The sequence below is a fragment of the Hyperoodon ampullatus genome (genome assembly GCF_949752795.1).
Source record: "Hyperoodon ampullatus genome assembly, chromosome: 7".
In the NCBI taxonomy this organism is placed as follows: domain Eukaryota; kingdom Metazoa; phylum Chordata; class Mammalia; order Artiodactyla; family Ziphiidae; genus Hyperoodon; species Hyperoodon ampullatus.
Genome location: NC_136920.1, coordinates 53,870,569 through 53,889,785, shown reverse-complemented (window position 1 = coordinate 53,889,785; position 19,217 = coordinate 53,870,569). Strand labels below are relative to the sequence as shown.

Below are 19,217 nucleotides of genomic sequence, written 5' to 3'. Positions count from 1 at the left end.
AATTACTAGAGGTTTGCTTACTCCACGACAAAGATAGTGAGGATGATAACAATGAGAATAGCTAACATTTACATAGTGCTTACAAGGCTCCAGGTACTGTTGAAATTCAGGTGTTTAAATTTTCGCAACAGCCTTCATTTTAGAGTGCAGGAAACTGAGGCTCAGAAAGGGTATACAAGCTGCCCACAGTCCTACCAAGGTCATGGTTAAGGACTGACCTAGGTGGCTCTGAATAATACTTCTCTTAGCATCCTCTTATCAATCTTGAGGAAAAGGTGGTTAGCATCCCCAATTCACAGATGAGAAAAGTGAGGCTCAGAGAAGTCAAGATACTTGCTCAGAGACACCCAGCTAAAGAGGTTGGAACCATTTATCCCAGCAGCGAATACATCTCAGGAGTAAAAGATCTGGCTTGGAGGTTAGCTCCCCACTTGCTATCTGTAGCACCACAGACAAATCCCTTGGCCTTTCTGAGCCTCGGTTTACCCCTGAGGACAGTGAGGGCCTTGAAGCAGGGGCCTTCTGATCCATCCCGCCTGGATGCACCAGAACCCTGGGGCTGGAATGACCTATGTGAGTTGTTCTTTCAGCTGAGAGGAGGAGAAAAGTGCTTCTTTCAGACTCAACACATGTGTCTCCACCACCTTCCTGGCTGTTATATTTTCAGGCAAATAAACAGCCTCAAATGCTTCCCAAATCGCTGCTTAATGCTCTCCTTGGAGCGTGATCTCGTTTATGGATCTGTAGAAAGGGTTTATGGCATCGCCGTTGATAGCGCAACATCCCAAATGATTTATCAGAGAAGGTGATGTAAAAAGCAGCAAGAAAGCACAGGGGGGAGGAAGGGGGTTAACTACTCGGTTTTTGCTGGGAAGCAGAGGGGCAGACTGCGCTGGATGGAGCAGGCCGTGTGTATGAGTTGAAACAACTTGTCACAGGGCTGCCTTTAGGTGACTTCCTGTACAAGCAGGGAACTGCAAAACATGGACAGTTGGGAAAATGCTGAAGGAGCTGACTGAAATTCACGGTGCCTGTTGATGACTCAAAGTCACAGAAAATCTGTGGGACACTGAGTGTGAAACGTGTCTCACAGCTTTCCCCATCGTAGTAGCTAGTTTGGGGCAGCCAGGAGCTTGAGGTGTTAAGAGGCCTGTGTACGGATTTCGCATTAACAATGACGGGTTAGCCTGTCCCAGTGCATTGTGGGAATATCAGGCTGCATGGGAGGGTTGGGCAAAGGTCAGATGAGGATGTCTTGGGTCATGCGGACCCTCTGGGATCGGGATTGATATAAATTCCAGGTAACAGGCATGGCTCTTGGTGATTTATAGAGTCTGGCTGGTCTCACCTATTTTTACCTCCCCTGCATCGTCTCCTGCTACATCCCCTCTCACGACTCAACTCCCACATCCCCGTGTCTTAGCACCAGCTGTTCCCTCTGTCAGGATGGCCCCCCTAACCGTGCTTTGCTAGCAAAGTTCTACCCTTCCCTCCGGCTTGTTCAAGTGTCACCTGACTTGGAAATCCTGCTTCCTAGCCAGGGCTGGATGCGCAGGCATGAAATGTGGGCAGTAGCACAGGGCTCATGTTCAGAAGAGTCCTACGCTTGGTTTAATGATCTGCTACTGCTGTCTTCAAATTCTTAATAATTTTTACAGAAGGGGCTCTGCATTGTTGATTTGCACTGGGACCTGCAAATTATGAAACTAGACCTGCTCCCACCCCCTGAGATGGAGTCAGGTGCTCTCTACTCTGTGGTCTCAGCACCTTGGATGCTCCTCCAGGTGGGACCTGTCATTGTGCTTAGTTATTTGTCTGTGTCTTTCCACAATGCCTTGTTGCCAAAGAACAGAGTATTCAGGCAGTTAAAAAGGATGCAAAAAAGTAAAAAATAAATCCAACACAACCACAACAAACAGCAGTTTGGTATAAACTGGTAGTAGGTTAGCACTAAAACAGGAAAAAGAAAGGCAGGAGGTAACCAAAATTACGCCAGGAATGAGGTTAATTCTCTTAACAGGCAGACTGCAGGTTTGGCCCTGTGTTCCCTAGCAGTCTATAGGGAAAATGAGACAGTACTGTTCACACAATTCTGTGTTTACAAGATAAAAACAAGCCAACTTCTCTGGAGAGACATATTTATTCTTAACATTGAGAAGAGATGAAATTTTTCTGAGAATCTTCATAAAGAGGACCTTGTCAACCAGAAGGATCTCGCCTGGTGTCTGTACCTCCTGAAACAGTCACAACATTTGGTATGTCTTGGGGCGAGCACTGTTTTGAAGGAAGGCTCCATGGCTTGGGCTGGATTCTCAAATGCGCCCACAACTCACAAAGGATTAAGATTCACGGGGCTGTAATGACAGGCACAGTAGATGCTTTCTCATAACAACCCTCAATCCAGGGTGATGGAATTTCCATAAAGCACAGTTTCCACAAGTCATCAGTTTGGTACCGAGAACTTACTATAATGTAATTATTTATGTATGGGCCCATCTCCTTAAGGCAGTGGCCTTTTCCTTTTCACCTCTAGTCCCAGAAGGCCTAACCTGAGACTCAACATATAATCAGCATCTAGTAAAAGTGGCTAAGCAGCTGGATGGACAGCTGGATGGCTGGACAAAGGAACAAATGAATAAGTGAACCGACCTTCTAACAATCCACATAAAGCTCTTTTCACTACAGCATGGGACTCTTGCTCAGAAACATCAGCCCACTCTCTGGCTGCACATCTGGTAATAATTCCCTGGGTCTGAGAATTCAGCAAAGTGGGTGCTCACCAGGCCCTTGAGCTTCCTAAGAAATGTGCTTTGCGCTCTACAGCAAGCTTCTCAGGGACTGTGATGGTTAATTTTATGTGTCAGCTTGGTCAGGTTATGGCGCCGGTGGTTTGGTCAAAGGCTAGTCTAGATGTTGCTCTGAACACCTTTTTTTTTAGATATGCTAAACATTTACATTCAGTTGACTTTAAGTAAAGCAGATTACCCTCCATAATGCAGGTGGGCCTCATCCAATCAGCTGAAGGCCTTAAGAGCCAAGACTGAGGTTTCCCAAGGAAGAAGCCATCCTGCTTCGAGATTCAACATTGAAATCCTGCCTAAGTTTCCAGCTGACCTGGCCTGCCCTGCAGATTTTGGACCCAACACTGCAACTCCATCTTTTTCTTGGATCTCCAGCCTGCTTGCCCTGCCCTACAGATTCTAGCCCACAAGTGTGTGAGCCAATTCCTTAAAATAAACTTCTGTCTTGGTCTCTGTCTCATTCTCTTTCCTGATCTCTGTGTATGTGTATACATGCACACACATACACACACACGTACGTATGTATATATGTAGATGTATAAAGAATGCATAAACAGATATATATACCCTATTGCTTCCATTCCTGTGGAGAACCCTGTAAAGGACTTAGGACTCAATATCCTGAGCAGGTGACACTGCTCCTTTCCCCAGGGTTTCACAGAAGGAAAACAGTGAGTATGAGGAAGGGGATTTCCAGAGCCACAAGGAGTGTGACGGACCAGCTGCTTGGCCTTAGGGTCAGAAGAAATGGAAGTCAGAAGTGGCCACTGTCAGGGGACAGGCTCAGCCCCTCTGTGCCTTCTTCCATTCTTGGGGAAGGTCCTAGTAAGGGCAACCATGGCCAGTGATGGGTTTTCTAGGGAGGAGGATGCTGTGGTGCCCCTGCCCCATCTACCTGTCTGGGTAAGTCATTGAGAGGTGTACAGGTTGGCATGTGATGGGGGAGAGAGAGGCTGTTACAGGGAAAAGCTGGTTTAGGCCGGCTCTGCCTTGTCCTGAGAAGTGAGTGCTGTCCTGTGCCAGGGGGGTGGGGATCCCGGCCTTCTGACACTTAGTGACTCCCCAGGAGCAGCTCACATCTGTGGATGCCTGATGCGGGCCAGACTGGCTCATTTAACCTCGTCATGGCTGCTGTGAAGGAGGAATGACCACATCCATTTTACCGTCGAGGAAACCCAGAGAAGCAAGGTGGATTTGGGATTCACAGCAGAACTGAAAGACCATGACAGTTCCCCTCTGCTTTGTTCTTTGTTGGCTCATGTTCTGCTCTGAACAGAACGTCTGGTTGGTGTAATTCTGACTCCGCCTCCCAGCCATTCAGCGACCAGCTGTGCGAGTGTGGACACGGACGCGCTGCCTCTGGACAGCAGTGTCCTCTGTCAAATGCCCACCTTTCAAGACGGTGCTAAGTGTGAATTGAAGCCCTGCTGCCCCGTCCTTGGAGGGCACTCGGTGAGCGGAGGTTATGGTCGCTGTGTTACCCTCCCCAGGTCAGGGATGTGGATGCCCAGTGACTGGCTCCCACACCTACAAGGATGCACCCACACGGCTCCACAGCCCCCAGCAGAGGTTACACCGCCACCCCCTGAGGCTCCTGCCATCCTCAAGGGATCATGAGATGCCACCTCCATCAGGGAATTTTTTGCACCAGGGTCGGGGGGGTGAAAATTAGGAAACAAAACCGCTCTGTGAACTCATTAAACGTGTGCCTGCTTGCATCTCCACGTGCTTCTCCTGTTCCCGCTTCGGGTCGTGCGCCTATTATTAACCACCACCCACAGAGAGGAAACGTGCGTCTCGCCCCAGGAACATATTGTGTGGGGAGAAGCTGCCTGATACAGTGTAACCAACAAGTTTTTTTTAAAAGTCCCACCTCTCTGAAGTAGAAGCTGGCTCAAAATCCATCTTGGGCTCCCCACTGCCTGGAGAATGCACTACAAGCTCCTGGATGGACATGCAAGGCCTTTATGACGAAGGTTCCGCAATCTCCTTTCCCCTTGCTTCCACTCTCCTGTTATACATAACCCAGCCCATGGGCCACCCAAGGTTAACCCAACAACTCGGCCCACGTGGTGCCTTGCTCAGTGTCACCACTGCCTGAAACCCTTCCCATCGTATCCTCGCCCATCAGGTGTCCATCCGATCCTCACCGCCCTCCCCAAAGGCTTCCTTTTCTGCCAAGCCAGCCTGGACTCTCCAGTCCAAAGTAAACCCCCCTCACCTGAAGTCCCATAGCTCTTGGCTCATTTGTCTTCCACGGCACTTACTGTACTAAATGACAAACTGTCACTTTCTTGTATGTGTCTCATCCCCTCTTCCTGTCCCACTTGCTGCCAGATTCAGGCTGGATTCTCCAATAGCAACTACCCACCAGGCATGGGATTTATAAGGCACCCCTCTCCCATCAGAATCTCAACACTGACTGAGAGCCATGAAACTTGGTGCCCCATACTGGGTTCCCCCTCAACTGTGTCTCTTTCCCCCGTTTCCTGGAGGCTTTTCATGTTCATGACTGTCTCCTTAGCCAGGCAGACACCTCCTTTTAGGAAGGGGCTGGGTCTCATTCTTCCCTGTCCCCACAGCCCAGTGCTAGTTATATAGTAAGTTTGGGGAAATACCTATCAACCATGGAAGAAATTAGGAAACGATCTAATCTACCAGTGAAAAAAGAAAAAAAAAAAAAAAAAACCTTGGATCTCAAGCTCCTTAAGGGCAGGGGCCCCATCTTAGTTTTCTCTCTTCCCTTTAATGCTTTGGCTGTAGCAGATGCTCAATAAAAGAGAGGGGTTGCCCTGAACTGAACTATACGCAGGTCTTAATACTTAAAGCAGATCATTAATCTTCGCAAGCACTCAGACATTTTCCTGCCAGCCCTAGTGAAGTGAGGTTATGTAAGTCAGCCAGAAGGTGAAGCAGAAGGACTATGTGGACAATTTCAAGTGCCACAGAAATAGATAATTTTAATGGATACAGTATTTCTACAGAAATAAAACACTATGATTGAGATAGAGGCCAAGGGTTTCACCGCTGAATGACAGTGAAGTTTAATTTGAATCAGTGAGGAAGGTCTACAAGTCAATTATCTTTCATTTCACTCCTGTGCAATAAATGAAAGTTTAGGGCCAGTAGCAAAAGAATCTTGGAAAGGAGCATTTTGCAATTTATCAATTCATACATAACCACCGGCACAACAAACTTTCTGTAGAAAACACTTTCACATTGATTAGTCCATTGAGTTTAAGTCAATTTCAACTTAAAGTTCACAGTGAGTGAAGCAAACCTGTGTTTAGTCCCATTATCATTCCCATTTTACAGCTGAGAAAACTGAGTCTTGGTGAATTTGTGCATCTTGCCCAAAGCCACTCATAAATCCAAAAAAGGCAGAGTCAGAATTTGAAATGAGATTTTTTTTGACCTCATCCAAGTACTACGGCATTTGTACAAAACCAGATCTACCTAAGAAACCAATGGAAGAAGAGGTGGTGGTAAAAGGCAGCTTGGGGAAGGAATGTAAGCCCAGTGATCTGCACCCAGGGACCTCAAAGGCCTCTGTGTGTCTCCAAAGAGGCGATTCCACCACTGTCTTTTAAGTGTCACTAAAGTAGGAAACTGCCTGAGAGCTAAAGGTTTTCAGGCTCTGCCCATATGGACTGGGAGGGAAAATACTTCCCAGGCACACAATTTAGGAAGTGAATGCTTCAGGGTGCTTAATGACAGCCCCACGACCTGATCAAGCCCCTTCTGTCACCCAGAGGGACCATAGGCATGGGGAGATTGTTTGAAAAACTTCCTTTGCAAAACGTCTCTTCCCCTTGTTTTCTCTTTCAGACCCATCCCAACATACAGCCAGAACTTCCATTGAAGTGCCCTGGGCTCCGCAGTGCTGGGAGAGACCTTCTTCAGAGTGCTTTCTCTTGGAAAAGTGAGACATTCATTCATTCATCAAGTATATTTGCTAAGCACCTCTGATATCCCAACCTCAGTCACAGACAACGTGAGGCTTTTATTTCAATGGAGAGATGGCAAATGAAGTAGGAAATAGAAGGCCTGGGGAGCTACCATAGAAAGTAACTTGGGGCAGGTGCACGGGTAGGCAGGCAGGTGGACTTGTCTATATTGGGAGGGAGGGGTGGTCAAAGAAGTCTTCTCCAAGGAGGTGGCACTTGAGTAAAGATCTGGAAAACTAGAAGGATCAGCCATGCCAAGACCTGGGGGCAGAGTACTCCCAACAGCAGGAGAAGTGCAAAGCCTTGAGGCGGGAAGGTGCTGGCTTTTTCCGGTAACAGTAAGCCCAGTGTGTTGGAGGCCAGGTTAACAGAGAAGATGGGGAGATGAGATCAGAAGTTGGCAGGGAAGGTAGAGTAGGCTGTGTGGGCCTCAGCAAGACATTTGGTTTTTATTCTGAGTGTTCCGGGAAGCCACAGGAAGGTTTTTACAGCAGGGAGTGACAGGAGCTGACTTACATTTTTAAAAGGTCTCTCCAGCTGCCTTGTAGGAATGGGTAGTAGAAGAGCAAGCAGGGGAGCCATGTAAAACCCGCTGAGTAAGAGGTGAAAGTGGTTTCTGCTAAAATAGCAGAAATGGAAATAAAGGGAAGTGCAGAGATTCGGGTTATGGCATTGATAAATGTTTAATAAGTGGCTCTCAGGGGAAAAAAGCCCAGTTTGCCAATTTCTGTGGTGTAAATACTCCCACCATTGCTGATTTCAGCGTGACATCAAGGAAAGCAGAGCTGGAAAGAGCTGTGCAGAATCCACTCTTGTGAGCCAGGGGAGGCGGCCAGCACACCACTGGGCTCCGGGTAGACCTGCAGGACTTGCTAACGGCCTGACCGTGGGCTGAGGGAAATGGAGGGATGAAGGGTGACTTCTAGGATTTGGGCTCCGGTGACAGGAAGGATGGAGAAGCCACTCTAGAATCATAGCTTCTGTCCATTGCCTGGACTCCTGAGTTCCTGAAAGGCAGGAGGCTTTGGGGAATGAGGGCACTCACCAGGCTCTGGGCTCCCTGGGAGCTGACCCCAGGCCTAGACCTCCCTGTTTCCTCAGCACCCAGCACTCAGCGTGGTACACAAATGGAACTTATAAAGGACAAATCCAAGACAGAGTGACCTCAACTTCCCGATCTGCAAAATGGAACGGTGATACTAACACTCCCCAAGGTCACTGTGAGAATCAAACGGGAACTAATATAACAGCCACCAGAGTCAAGAGCTATGGGGCCCACAGGCATTACATCATGATCCTCACATTAGCCCTGTGATGTTTTTCTACCCCATTTGACAGACAAAAAAAAATGAAGCTCAGAGCCATTAAGCTATGTGTCCAAGTTCATTCAGCTTATATGTGGCAGAGCCGGATTCAAGCAGCCCCAGTCAGACCGGCATTCTCAGCTGCTGGGGCCACCCCAGCCAAGGGCTGGTCAGTTTCCACTCTTTCACCAGGAACAGCAGGGGCCGCATGGAGTCATGGGGACACATAAGCCACCCCCTTCCTTGCCAAGTTCTGCAGGGGAAACAACATGAGTGAAACCCAGGCAAGAGTTGGGAGGCAGAGCTTTCCTTCTCCTGACCAGGAAGGAGGAAAAGAGAGGCCCACCAGGGTGGAAGAGCATTTGCTCGCCCTGTTTAGGATGAAGGATTCCAACTGAGGGAAAGTGTAGGGATGGAGCCATGGCAGCTGGGCTGGAAAAAGCCCTAACTGTGCTCAGCACAATGGCGAGTGTGTTCCCCTGGTGGAGACGGCCTGCCCTGTCCCTGACTGATAAGGGAATTTTTTTTTTTACCCTTTTGCATGGCCAACATATTTTTCCCCAGGCTGATAGAGATTTATGAGCCCAGGCCTTGGGGTCAGAGTCCCGAGTATGGACTATGCTCTTGCTACTCAAGGACTGTGAGAGCAAGTAGTTCAGGTAAGCTCCCTGCACCTCCACTTTCTCATCTGTAAAATGGGGGTCCAAAAGAGCCCTTACCTCCAGGGGCTGTGGTGAGGACAGAGTGGGCTCACAGGCTGGGTCAGGAGGAGAGCTGGGGTGCAGACCATGTCAAGAGGCATCCCCTTCCTCCCCAACGTGTCAATAAAGTGAGCAGAGAAAAAAAAAAAAAGAACAGGAGGGAAAAAAGTCCCATCAACTCACTTGGAAGTGTTATACAAATGGAAGTGACATATTCGTTCCCTCACACCCTGGGAAGGCTATAAATTTTGTTTGTTTGTTTGTTTGTTTGTTTTTGCGGTACGCGGGCCTCTCACTGTTGTGGCCTCTCCCATTGCGGAGCACAGGCTCCGGACGCGCAGGCTCAGTGGCCATGGCTCACGGGCCCAGCCGCTCCACGGCATGTGGGATATTCTCGGACCGGGGGACAAACCCGTGTCCCCTGCATCGGCAGGCGGGCTCTCAACCACTGCGCCACCAGGGAAGCCCTATAAATTTTTTGATGTCAAACAGAGCCTAATGGCCCTGGTAAATCACAGCGCTTCCTGCAACTACCAGGTAGGGCAGCCTCACAAGGGCGGAGGAGCCTCAGAGGGCCAGCCAGCCTCTCCTGCTCAGTCGGAGGCAGTGGGGGTCTCCAGGCAGAATCCCCGCCTTGCCATACAATGGCTGCAGTCCCAGCAGCCTCTGCTACTCATGCGGAGAGGACACCTGTTCTATAATCACTGTTGTTGAAAAACTCCTCAGGTTTTGGTGCTCAGGGGCACCACAGCAAAAACCCAATCAGCTTTAGGAAAGGATGATTCCTATTATAACAGGATGCTTTGCTTTAACAAGTAGATGCTGTTTGCTAAGCACTTACTCAGAGCCAGGTACCCATTTGAGCCTCACACAAGCTGTAAAGCAGGTTTGATTACTGTCCCCATTGTACAGCTGAAGAAACTGAGATCAGAGAGATTAAGTAACTCACCAGGATCAGCCCAGCAAGAAAGTAGCAGAGCTGGGACATGACTCAAGGCAGCCCAGCACCGGAAGCCAAACACTCAGCCACCACTCCAGGCTGCCTCTTCAGCTCCTCCAGTGCTGGAGTGCTTTATTCCCAGGTGAGAGGCTGGATTTCGAGGCTAAGTCCAGCATTTAGCATAGAGGGCTAAGGGTACAAATCAAATGCCTTTAGAGACCAGAAAGCAGGTCTGGCCTGGGTTTCAAAGAGACAACTTGAAGTGGTAGGGAATGTGGCAAAGTATAGAGGCATGCCATAGCTCAGCAATATGTGGCCAGGTGAAAATGAGGGCCCAGTCCCCATATCGTCTCTCTTTTTTTCAAAAAAGTTGAACCACCTGAACTTTCATGTGAAATCTCTAAGAAAATAATAGGTCGACATTATGCAGGCCCACCAAAACCCAGCTGAGGGCCCAGCGTGGCCTTAGGGTCACGGTTTCCAACCCCTGTTGTTGCTTTACGGTTTATAAGCCTTCTTCACACCCATTGCCTCCTTTTGCTTGGATATCCAATGCTGTTTTACCCCCATTTCACAGATGGATAAGTTGAGACCAAGAGCTTCGCAACGATTGAATATTAGAGACGTTGAAGATACAGTCTGTACCTCTCTGTTGTCCTGGTCAAGCAGCCCACAACCTCAGCTTACACAGCTCCTCCAGGGCCAGGGAGTTCACTCCTGTGACAACACCTCAAATCATTTTTAAGCAGTTCTAATCTTGAGGAAGTCACCTGAACTTCCACCTGCCCGTCCCACTCTGGAATGCTGGAGATATATGCCCAATTTCCTGGCCACATGACAGGCTTTGCCAACCAGACAGCAGTGAATATGGCAGGGTAACAAAGAGGAACTGTCATTGAACACTTCCAGGGCAATAAGCTCAGTGTTCAGAACTTAACACACATATTTTCACTGAATCCTCAGAAGAGCACAGCACAGTAGGCTTCTCTATCACCATATGTAATTAAGGTACAGGGAAGCCAAATGCCATCCCCAAGGTCATAGTTGGCATATGATGCCAAGGGGATTCAAAATGAGGTCTGCCCAATTCCATGGCCACCTTTCCATCCATCCATCCATCCACCCACCCAACCGACCAACAAACATTTTTTGAGAACTTACTATATATCAGACACTGGCTCTAGATACAGAAGCATCTACCATACCACTTCCCATCATCTTCTTTTTCAGGCTAAGACATGTGCGCTCTTTCATCTACTCTTTATATAGTCAAGTTTCTGGGCCCTTCTCCTTCCCTGACTTGTTAGCACCAACAAGTGTCAACATTTCTATTACAGTTATTGCCTGGAATGGAAGGTGATCTTTGAACAGAGCCTGAACAAGCACGTGGCTGGGAGTATCCCCTGCCTGACTTGGGTTCTCTCCTTTTCTTGACGGAGCCCATGCTCATATCAGCTTTTCTGGAGGCCTTCCCACAAGCAACTTTTCAACCAAAACCATGAAGACTGTTTTCACAGCTGCTACTACTAAACCATGTCTGGTTTGGGGATATTGAGTTTAAAGACCCAAGAAAAATGGAACAACCCCTGATATCTACTGAGCCAATTTTATATGCAAAACATCTTACAAACATTTTAAAATTCATATGACTATTTCCATTTTCCAGAAAGAAAAGTGAGGCTCAGAGAGGTTAAGTGACTTGCCTATGATTATCCAGCAAGTCATGGAGCTGGGATATGGGTCCATGACTGTCTGACTCCAGGGCTTATGTTTTCCCAATGGGTTTCACTTTCATACCTATTAAATTTCCTCTCCTTTGAAGAGGACTATTGCTTTGGACTATTGTCTTCGATCCAATATCCTGGTGACTCTTTCTGCCTTTCTTAGCACAAAGAATAATCTGTGTAAGTCAGCTATAGTTCCTGAGCACATCGACATTGAACATGGCAAACACCACTGACTACCTAACTGGGCTTGTGGCAGAAAGTAGACAGAGTGACAGCCCTAACAAAAACAAGCACCAGAACCAATAAGCAGATCCCAGCCACTTTCCAAGTAAAGAGCTGCTACTAAACACGGGAATGCCTTACATTGTCACACGCTGTCCAGCAGAACTCAGCTGGACCTCAATGTGGGCTAGTCTGGAGGTCCTCAACAACATCTCTGAGTGTGACTGTCTTGGGTTAGGGCTGAATCCCCTGACCTAGGCCAGGTGCCAGGGGATGCCTACATGTCCACAGTGAGAGACACCAAAAAGTAACTATCACACAGCCTCCAACCTGGAATCCCAGCCTCCAGGCTCCCCTCCCTGGCCCATTTCCCCTCTGTGCCCTGAGTACTTTATAATACAGGCCCTGTTGAAAATCTTTCCTTGGCTACCCATCACCTTCAGGATAAAATTCCATCCTCACTCTATGCTATCAGAGGCCCCTCAGGAATTGGCCCTGCCTCTCTTCAACCATCCCCAGGAAACAGCCCTATAAGGTAGCTTAGCGTTTTCCAAGATAGATTCCAAGGAACCCTACTCTTAAAAGATGCTCTAAGTGTCATTAAGTCTAGAAAATGCTACAATTTCATGATTTTGAAAAATCACAATAAACAGTAGCAAGTTGCATATGGCTGAAAAGTCCTGTCATTAAAAAGATCTATTCAGCTTTAAGCCTGAATTTCTTGTTCGGTGACAGAACCTCATATCTGAATAATACCCATTAAAGTCCCAAGGGAAAGATTTTTTTTTTTTTGATTCACTGGTGACGTCACCAACTTCCCACTGCTTCTTTCATGCCTTTAGGGTACTGCATTATGCTGTCCCCTCCAACAAATACCTTATTCTTATTTCAACACCTACAACACTCATTCATACTTCAAAGCCTGGTTCAACTTACAACTCTTCTGAAAAATATTCCTATAAACTCCAGGCTTGATTTTGTTCTTGCCTTCATGATTGCACATATCTCAGGACCTGTTACAAGCCTGTCTCTCCCCAAGAACAGGAACCAGGCCTGGTGTTTCCCTAGAAACACCAGTGTCTGGCACAGTTTCCTGGAATAGTGGTCCACAGTCATCATGTGATGGGATATATGAGTCCATGAATGAATGAGGAAGTAAACAAGTCCATGTGCATGATAGGGATTTGGTTCAGCCTGGCCCAGCTACAGAACCCTGCCAGGCATCCTGCCTACATGACTGGGGAAAGCCCCTCCCCTTGGCAAAGCAACATGATCTCAAGGCAACGGCTGCCACTCTCAACAGGAGTCAACAGGTCACTTCAGGAAGATTCCAAATAGATGCCATCCTGCTACATCACTTGGTGTTGCTAGGAAACAGCTAGTTTGCTACAAGGCAGGTTGATTAGCTTTGCGAAGAAGACCCAGACTAAGAAATGGCTGCGTCTTCTCACCCTTTCTAAACCAACCATCAACACAATTGCATCAATTTCTTATTCAGCCTAGCTGGAAAGGCAAAATTTGAAGTCAGGATTAAAGACCTGTGAATGCTACTCAGAACACTCTGAGAAGCACTTCCTGAAGCGTGGCAGTGACTCTGTAAGCACTGAGCCTACGAAGGATGTGCTTAATTCCGCCTTAGCCCTTTGCTTAGGGCCTTCGTGCATCTTGGCCTGGGAAGAGCCTGGAGGAGGCACAGGATGGGAAAGATGAACATCCAGAGAGAAAGAGGGGGCCTAGGTGCCTGCCGCTCCCTCTCCCGACTCTAAGTTATAGAGACCCAGGGGTTGGAGTGACTCACTCAACCCAGAAGATTGGGAGCGGTTTCCTGGGGCTTTCAAAGGGCAGGTAGAAATGACTAGACCATGACAGGATGAAGTCTTACAGGCAGTTTCCTTTCAAGGAGGCCATCTTGGGAACCACTTCCTCTAAGAAGCCCTCTTTGCTGACTCCATGTCTAAACTTCCAGAGCAGTGTGCTAGGTGCTGTCACGAGGACTATCACCCATTTATGGATGAGAACCAGAAGCTCACAGTGATCACACTACAAGAAATTGGCAGGCCAGGACTTGAACCCAAGTCTGAGTAACATATGTGCTATGATATCACTTAAATCTGAACTAAACAGGAAACAAACGCAATATTTTATCTTTCGATATTTTCCTTCTCCTATACATGGAAGAGTGTCTTGAAGGGTGGACAAATGCAATATTTTATCTTTCGATATTTTCCTTCTCCTATGTATGGAAGAGTGTCTTGAAGGGTGGGAGGAAAGCACAGTTTGGTCCACAGAGCCCCACATGTGTAGTCATGGGATCGGGTTGCAGACCCTGCTCTGCCACTAACTAGATAGGTTGCCTTGAGTCTCCTCTGGGCCTCTAGCTTCTGATGTTAAATACGGATAACAAGAGCCATCCTGTATACTTGCTTCTCTGGGTAGTACTGGATGATAAGTGGGTAAAGAGCTTTAAAAGGCGTAACACACTGTGAATACATAGCACACAGTATGTGCTCAGAAAGAATTGGCTGGTTGAATGCTTGTAAGCTAGTACTTCAATGCCCTAAGGAGCACAGACAGCCAGGATTGGGTTCCCACTTGGTTTCCACCATTTTGAGCAAAGTACTTAATCTCTCTAAGCCTCATTACTTCCATCTGTAAAATGGGGATTATAATGCTCCCTCGATAATATTGCTAAGAAGGTACAATAAGTTAAGGTCTATGTAAAGATCCAGGCCCTATAGGGATGCAACATATTTGAGTTACTCTCCACCCTTCTGTCCTCTGTCTAGAACCCCTGGAAGGCAGAAGCAGCCTGGAGCTGCTTGTCACTCCTGCTGGCCAGCTGCCCGGGAGGCCCCCAGCTGTTGGGATTGGCCAGTAGGCACTTACTCAATTGTGCCCAGCAGGATGAGACAGACTGTAATTTCCAAGGCTGAGCCCTAGCCTCACGCAGGGACACAGCATGAAGCCACTTTGAGAAATCCACATGCAAGGCACGGTCTCCCCAGGTCCCAGGGAAACGCAATAGCTGAGGGAACAAGAAGGTTACCAAGCTAATCGCTCCCGGATTAAAGCAACTGGCTGAAATCCAGCCAAGCCAGCCTTTGCAAAGTTTAAGTTCTGTCAGTAACCAACAGCAATGCTCACACCTCACATCTGCACAGCATCTTACAATTTACCAAAGGCCTCTGCAAAGAGTATTCATTCAATAAATCCTAGCATTGTACAGGGAATCAGCATGCTAGGCATTAAAACAACAACAGCCAAAAAAAACCCCCAAAATAAAAACCAAAAAAACCCCACCTCATTTAATTGGTCAGGGCAGCCTGGGAGGAGCAGGTGTGTACCAGATGTTTTATGGTGACTGCACATACCACCATTACCTTCTAAGAGAAGCTGTCCCATACACAGCCACCATGTTTTATACCAAGGGACCTGTAGCGGCCATTGTTTTGTATCACGTAACCAGGTCCCACTGTGCTCATAGCTGATTGGACCAGAGGTGGGCACCTGTTCCATGCATGGTCCAACGATTGGCTGTTCAGTAACCTGCAGTTTGTCTCACTTCAATTTCTCCTTCATGGATTGGGACCTAGATTTGGGGAACAGAGACTGGGTAGCTAGCTAGTAGAGGGAAGAAAAACCCAAAGGAGTTACTATGAGTTGTTAGGTCATTGAGAAGGCCAGGATGGCGGGGACGGGCCTTTGCAAGTCAAAGCTTTGTGGGACTATGATCTACGAAAAAGCAAAAGAAATGGGTGAGCAGAGAGGAAGACAGAGTAGAAATGCAGAGAGAAAAAGGGCCACTAAGAGAGACCACCTGGATGCCTTAGCTATTGGTAACTTCCCATTCTGGGTTTCCAAGAGGTCCTGCTGCATTATGGTTCTTGCCTGTGAACTCCCAGAAAGATCCTGCTACGTTGTCACCAGCCACCCTTTCCCTTTCCCTGAGTTGGCTTGAGTGGGTCTCTGTTCCTTGTCAAGAAAGACCCTGAGCAGGACAGTACCAAGTGGGTACTGCTGTCCTCCCTTTGCAGACTAAGAACCTGAGTCACAGAGAACTGACGCTTGCTGGCTTCTCACAGCTAGATCAGGGTCAATCCTGAGGCAAGCCCAGCTAGGTCCTCAGAACACAGCTCTGCTGCTTTTCTGCTGTACTTCACTGCTTTTCAGGCTGCAAGAAGATGGCAAACTATTCTCTAAGTCTCAGAGGAAAGAAGAGATGGTACTAGACAGACAGATATTGTGACGATCTGTTTCTCATCTGTCTCTTCCACTAGAATGTGAGTGCTGAGAGGGTGGGGACAGTGTTATCTTGTTTACTGCTGTCTCCCCACAGCCTAGACTAAGGCTGATGGCAGAAGAGATGTCTAAGATTGTTTGCCAAATGAGTAACCGAATCAATTAGTCAGTCCCAGGACCTTCCGGCCATGATGAGTCTTGCACATCCTCACCCACAGACAGCAGTTAAGTGCTGCTTCACTGGGAATTCCAGATACTTCTGGGGAAAAATTTTTCACTTCCTACTCCCTTGGGAATTGTTTGTGAAAAGCAGCTGCTGTAAGCTTGGGTTCAACTCCCGGTCATCGCTGGGAGTAAGAGGCACAGAGGACCATTGGATCTTGGAACGGGCTGGGCCCCGACTGCCACCCAGACATCAGATGCAGGAATTCCTGCCACAACATCTCCAACAAGTGACCTGTGCCCCTGCCCAAATAGCTGCGTCAGGAAGCAAACCACAAAGGTTGTCCCTTTCACCACAGAGCCACCCTGGCTGGTGGAAATTTGACTTAAAACTCACTGTTAACTTCTTTCCACTTGGCCCTGGCTCTGGGTCTCAGGGCTTCACACAAGAACCCTAAACTATCGTAAGTGGAGTATGGAATGAACAAATGTTCTGGAATGGGGTCTAGGGAGACATGATTTCCAACTTTGCTGGGTGACCTTGAGGCAGTCGCTGACACCATGAAACCAACAGTTCTGAAGTCTGGTAGACCTGGGTTCTCGTCTCAGCTGACCCTTGGGCTCATAGCTTTAGCTGAGCCTCAGTTTCCTCGACTCTAGGAGGATAAGACCATCCAGCTGAGACTAACATCTGCCTGCTCAGAGCATTCAAATGGGCTGTCAAGTCAAGGCTAGCGTGGAAGTCAGGTTTACTCTGGTGATGGACTCAGTTCGCTTTCGGGCTACAGGACCACAGACTGATCCTTGAAGTGGGAAATGATGGAGGCCAGCTTGCACCCCCTTCTCAAATCTCAAACAGGACACAGTAACAGAGCTGGGGCTTGGAGGGCTGGGGAGACCCAGGGTAACCTGATTTTCCCCAGACTCCAACTCCAGGGTCAGGAGAGAGGCAGGAGGCCAAGTGGGAGAGGGTCGGTGGGATGGGCCGTCCTTGCATCCCATTCCACGATCCAGCGGAGAAAATCACACAGGCTCAGGGGACAGGCGATTCGAGTTGGGTAACGTGGGACGGATAACTAACATTTTGAGAGCCTTGGTTTCCTCATTACAGACCAGGCTGGGTTACCTGCTCGATCTCCATCAAAGCATTGCCATGGAGATCAACCATGGTAATGGGCTCAGAAAACTCTTGGTAAACCGAAAAGTGCTGTTCCTTCAAAAAGGATCATCTTGTCTCATGGTTTACAAGCAGCTCTCTGCCTTCCTCACCTGGTGCCAAGTTCAGGGGCTCCTGTGCAGAGCTGCATGGCTAGCACTGGCCCCCTTCCACTCTGCATACCCCTGTCTCCCTGGGGACTACTGAACAACTAACTATGGAATCCTGGTCACAATCCTGTGAAATGCACATGATAATCCCCCCTTTACAGATAAAGAAGCTGAGATCCAGGGAGACCGAGTAACCTGCTGGGTCACATGATTGTTGAGTGATGGATACACCTCCAGGGAAAGAGTATGCGCCGCAGCGGGGGGGGGGGCGGGGGGTGGTGGTCAGGAGGGCGGCGGAGGGGGGTGTTGAAGTGAAATGAAAGAGCAAGACAGGGACAAAAATGGAAGGAAGTCAATACAAAAAAGAAAGAAAGAGGAGAAAAGGCAGGAGGGGAAAGGGGAAAAGAGGGATGGGGAAGGAAGAGCAAAGGAGAATAGGCCCCTCCATGTTGGGGGCCAGAGTGGACACCGGCCAGCCACTCCCTGGGGTTGGGTATGGGATTTGAGGCTCCCCTGACCCCCAGTCTTGGGCCTTTGGAAGTGACAGGTCAGCAGAACCATTCAGCTGAGCTAAAAAAGCCTTCTGCCAGGGTGGAGAAAAAACATTAAATGAGACTTCCTCGGGCTTTAGAAATTGCTGAAATACAGAGGCCACAATGGAAGATGAAGTGTCCTACAAAGGGAGTTCCGAATGGAATCAGTTTCCCTGGGCTGACTTTTGTGTGTGTGTGTGTATTTTTTTTAACATCTTTATTGGAGTATAATTGCTTTACAGTGGTGTGTTAGTTTCTGCTTTATAACAAAGTGAATCAGTTATACGTATACATATGTTCCCATATCTCTTCCCTCTTGCATCTCCCTCCCTCCCACCCTCCCTATCCCACCCCTCTAGGTGGTCACAAGCCACCGAGCTGATCTCCCTGTGCTATGCAGCTGCTTCCCACTAGCTATCTACCTTACGTTTGGTAGTGTATATATGTCCATGCCTCTCTCTCACTTTGTCACAGCTTACCCATCCCCCTCCCCGTGTCCTCAAGTCCATTCTCTAGTAGGTCTGTGTCATTATTCCTGTCTTACCTCTAGGTTCTTCATGACGTTTTTTTTTTTTTCTTAGATTCCATATATATGTGTTAGCGTTCGGTATTTGTTTTTCTCTTTCTGACTTACTTCACTCTGTATGACAGACTCTAGGTCCATCCACCTCACTACAAATATCTCAATTTCGTTTCTTTTTATGGCTGAGTAATATTCCATTTGTATATATGTGCCACATCTTCTTTATCCATTCATCTGTTGATGGACACTTAGGTTGCTTCCATGTCCTGGCTATTGTAAATAGAGCTGCAATGAATATTTTGGTACATGACTCTTTTTGAATTATGGTTTTCTCAGGGTATATGCCCCTGGGCCGACTTTCATGCCCTATTATAAGAAATTGAAAAATTATTTCTGTCGGAATTTCGCTTTGCTGGTCCATCTCAGCAGAAGATATTAAGAAGGAAAATGGCTTCCAATAAAGGGGTCCCAGGTCTGGTCCTCCATCACTGGAGCTGATCCTCTCTTCTGTGGCTTGGGAGCCAGGGGAGGTGGGGTCGGGGGAGTCTGGGAGGTGGTTAGGGTTTGGGGGCTGGAGGGAAGGCAAGGAAATGGAGACAAATGTGACAGCACCAGGAACACCATCTCCTGATGGCCAGACACACTCTACCCAGCTGGAACTTGATACCCTTGAGGCTGGCCAGACTTGGCCAGAGTGGAATATCAGGATCCCCTGGGCAGGACGTCACACCGCAGAGAGGACTCCAACAGCTGCCGCCTCACCACACCTGCTTGCTTCCAGGGTCACGGCATCAAAGGCCTGCCCCCCTGCAGCGTTCCTTCCCTCACACCACACTCTTGTCGCCATGAACT

General features: G+C 48.1%; 1 long non-coding RNA gene across 1 annotated transcript in view; it reads right to left on the bottom strand.

The window, feature by feature from the left end:
- Nucleotides 1-2,121: 2,121 nt before the first annotated feature.
- Nucleotides 2,122-19,217, bottom strand: part of LOC307056234 — a 116,771-nt gene continuing 99,675 nt past the window's right edge. The window contains exon 2 of the long non-coding RNA XR_013811003.1: nucleotides 2,122-2,354. This is a non-coding gene — a long non-coding RNA (uncharacterized lncRNA). The remainder of the gene's footprint in view (nucleotides 2,355-19,217) is intronic.